We start from the raw sequence: 3960 nt of genomic DNA, 5'->3' as shown, positions 1-3960 counted from the left end.
ACTTTGAAGTGGAAGAATGAGCAGAAAAATAAGCAACCATAACCTCAACAGAAAGTCCAATCTAATCAGTCAGGTGAAGCCTCAGTTTGTGAGGACTCTTACTTCTATTCAGATGCTTTGGCTACCTCTAATTGGAAGGCAGGAGAAGAAGTTAATAAGAACCTAGATTGGGTTTTAGATTTAGGGTGTTCTTTCTACATGACACCCCACAAATACTTGTTTAGTACCTATAAAGAGTTGGATGGAGGATCTTTCTACATGGGTAATAATAACTCATGTCCAGTGGTTGGAATTGGCTCAGTCTCACTGAAACTTGAAAATGGAACAGTCAAGCTATTGAGGAAAGTCAGACATGTGCCTAAGCTGAAGAGAAATCTAATTTCACTAGGCATGCTTGATTCTATTGGCTGTGAATGCAGAGGTAAGGAATGTTATTGTGAAGTCTTGGAAAACAGTAAGCCTATCCTCAAAGGGGTGAAGATTAATGGTGTGTATGTTGTTCAAGGAGTTCAGAAAATTCACTCAGCTTTGATTGTGACTTAGAAGCAACCTACTGAAGGAGATCTTTGGCACAAAAGACTCTCACACATTAGTGCCAAAGGTCTACAAGCTCTTGTCAGTCAGGGAATTCTACCTAAGGGAGTTCATTAGAGCCTATCCTTTTGTGAATATTGTGTGATAGGGAAGGCTACTAGGTAGAGTTTTGTGAAGGCTCAAACACAACCAAGGCCATCCTTGACTATGTGCATTCGAACCTATGGGGTCCTTCACCTTTCTAGTCCTTAAGTGGAGCCAGGTTTTTCTTAACCTTTGTTGATGACTATTCTAGAAAGTGTTAGATCTATTTCCTTAAATCTAAGGATTTAGTTTTCGTAAAGTTCAAAGAATGGAAGATTATAGTTGAAAAATTATCTAATTGTCAAATTAAGTATCTAAGAACTAATAATGGGCTTGAGTACTATGCAGTGGAGTTCAATGTTTTTTGTAGACAGCATAGTATTACTAGACACAAGACAGTTAGGTATACACCTCAGAAAAATGGGGTGGCAGAGAGATTGAACAAAACTATAATGGAGAGAGTAAGAAGCCTATTGTCAGATGCTATACTTCCTGAGAAATTTTGGGTAAAAGCAGCCTTATACACTGTCTATACACTAAACAGATGCCCCCATGCATCTCTCAACCTTCAACCCTTGAAGAAAGGTGGACCAAACAACCTCCTATCCTAAATAACCTAAAGGTGTTTGGTTGCACTGGCTTTGTTCATTAGAGTAAAGGGAAATTAGCTGCCAGAGCTGTGAAATGTATGTTTTTAGGCTTCACATAAGGTGTTAAGGGGATTAGAATGTGGCACCCTACAGAGAAGAGATGTATCACCAGTAGAGATGTTGTTTTCAGGGAGGATGAAATGTATATGTAGAGATCTAATTCTAATGTTACAGCACCTCAAATGAAGAATGATAAAATTGAGGTGGAGCAAGTTCTTAACCCTAATTCTGATCCTTCAAGCTCTGAATCACCTTTTGATCAACTACCTCATCTTGAAGAAGAAGTAGAAGATGCCATTACTGATCCTGAGCAAGAAGAACCAGATTTGAGGGGGTACAACCTAGCTAAAGATAGGCAGAAAAGAACTATTGTGCCACCTTCAAGGTATGAAGACTACTTAGCTTTGAATGCTTCTGATTTATCTAATGATATAGAACCCTCAACCTTTGAAGAAGCAGCGAATTGTCCTAAAGCTAAGTTGTGGATAGAAGCAATGAATGAAGAAGTTAATTCACTAGTAAGAAACAACATTTGGGAGTTGACACCTTTGCCAAAAGGATGCAAGCTAATTGCATCCAAATGGGTATACAAATTGAAGGAAGGTTTCCCTAATGATCAAGGACCTAGATATAAAGCTAGGTTGGTTGCTAAGGGTTTTACACAGAGGTCGGGTGTTGATTTCAATGAGATATTTTCTCCAGTGGTCAAGCAAACTTCTATCAGATTGTTGTTGTCTATTATGGCTCAGAATAACCTAGAGTTGGAGCAACTTGATGTTAAAACAGCTTTTCTACATGGCTTCCTAGAGGAAGTTATCTATATGAGCCAACCTAAGGGGTATGAGATTAGAGGGAAAAAAGACTATGTATGCCTACTCAAAAAGTCTATCTACGGCCTTAAACAGTCCCCTAGATGCTGGAACAAAAGATTTAGTGATTTTGTGCAAAAGAATGGCTTTTATAAAAGCTTCTATGACAGTTGTGTTTACATAAACACAGATACCTATACTCATCCTATCTACTTGTTACTATATGTGGATGACATGTTTTTATAAGGAGAAACTATGAAATAGTTAAATAAAGTAAAAGATTTACTCAAGTTAGAATTTGAAATGAAAGACATGAGCAATGCAATAAGAATACTAGGCATTGATATTATCATAAACAGAAAACCAAGTATTCTAAGCATTGATCTGTCACAATATTGCCAGAAATTGTTAAAGAAATATCACATGATAGAGGCCAAATTAGTACCTATTCCTATAGCTAACCATTTCAAACTCTCAGTAGAGAATTCACCTAAAGAATCTGACATTGAACATCAGAAGTAATGTCAACAGTCCTCTATTCCCAAGTTATTGGAAGCTTAATGTATCTAATGGTGTCTACAAGACCTAACATTGCCTATGCTACTAGTTTAGTGAGTAGATATATGGCTAATCCGGATAAAAGACACTGGGAGGCAACTAAGTGGATAATGAGGTATCTTAAGGGTACTTCTAATGCTAAACTAATGTACCAACAGCTTCCAGACAATGAACCAAAGCTGATTGGGTATGTTGACTTTGACTATGCTGGAGATCTAGACAAGAGAAGATCCTTATCAGGGTATATCTTCCTATATAGAAGGTGTGTCCTAAGCTGGAAGGCTACTTTAAAATTAGTAGTAGTGCTTTCTACTACTGAGGCAGAGTTTATTGCCCTTTCAAAGGCAGTAAAGGAAGGTCTATGGCTAAAGGGTCCCCTATGTGACTTCGTGATCAAACAGAATACAGTGAAATTTTTTGTGACAATCAGAGCACCATACATTTATCTAAGCACCCTCAGTACCATAACAAAACTAAACATATAGATGTTAAATATCATTTCATTCAAGAACAGATAGAAGCAAAACAAGTTGAAGTTCTGAAAGTACATACCTCAGAGAATGCCTTCAAGATGTTGACAAAGACAATCACTCAGCTCAAACTTCAGAAGTGCCTTGATATTATAGGGTTTGAGCTGAGAGACAAAGGTTAAGAAGAAGACAGACAGTTCAGAGAAGCTGAAGAAACACTTGAAGTTTATTTCAAAGTGGAGATTGTTATTACAGAAAGATGAAAACAACTTCAAGGTTGCTAGGAATCAATTACATACAAGCTGCCTTTATATACATTTTGTAACGACATGTAAAAGTAAGAGAGTCAAAATACAGAGTGTTCAAGAAAGGCTAAAGACTTATCTTGTATCAATCTTGTAACTCCCCTAATAAAAAAAATCCCATCAGCTTCTCCGTGGACGTGGGTTATCCTTGGCCGAACCACGTAAATCATCGTATTCATCTTCTTCATCGATCATCTTTGTTCTATCGTTTACCATTTAGCCATCGATCGTGTATCGTTTTTCCATTGATCGTTTACCTCAGCACCTCTATCATGTAGACTATCGTCGACTTAGAACCCCATCATCTAGTCGATCTTCAGTAAAACCTTCATCGTCTAGACGACTTTTCCCTTATCGTCTAGATGCTCCTTGCTTTACCTCCAATCGGCTAGACGATAGCAGTCTCATCGTCCAGGCGATTTTCGGCAGTATCTCCCCTCAGGTTCTCTCTTTCTTTTCTCTCGGTTTTCTCTACAACAAAGAAAAGATAGGAATAGTCATTTGAGTTCTATAAAACTTCAGAAGTGCTTATCTCTAATCACAACCGTCA

At 37.8% G+C, this 3960-nt stretch overlaps 1 pseudogene; it reads left to right on the top strand.

The window, feature by feature from the left end:
• Positions 1 to 2598: 2598 nt before the first annotated feature.
• LOC150036164 (secreted RxLR effector protein 161 pseudogene) lies at positions 2599 to 3287 on the top strand (annotated as a pseudogene).
• The last annotated feature ends 673 nt before the right edge of the window (positions 3288 to 3960 follow it).

Source organism: Benincasa hispida, chromosome 5 (assembly GCF_027475165.1).
Source record: "Benincasa hispida cultivar pf3 chromosome 5, pf3_genome.v1.1, whole genome shotgun sequence".
Lineage (NCBI taxonomy): Eukaryota > Viridiplantae > Streptophyta > Magnoliopsida > Cucurbitales > Cucurbitaceae > Benincasa > Benincasa hispida.
Note: the sequence above shows the minus strand (reverse complement) of the source record. Positions and strands in the feature narration are given on the sequence as shown.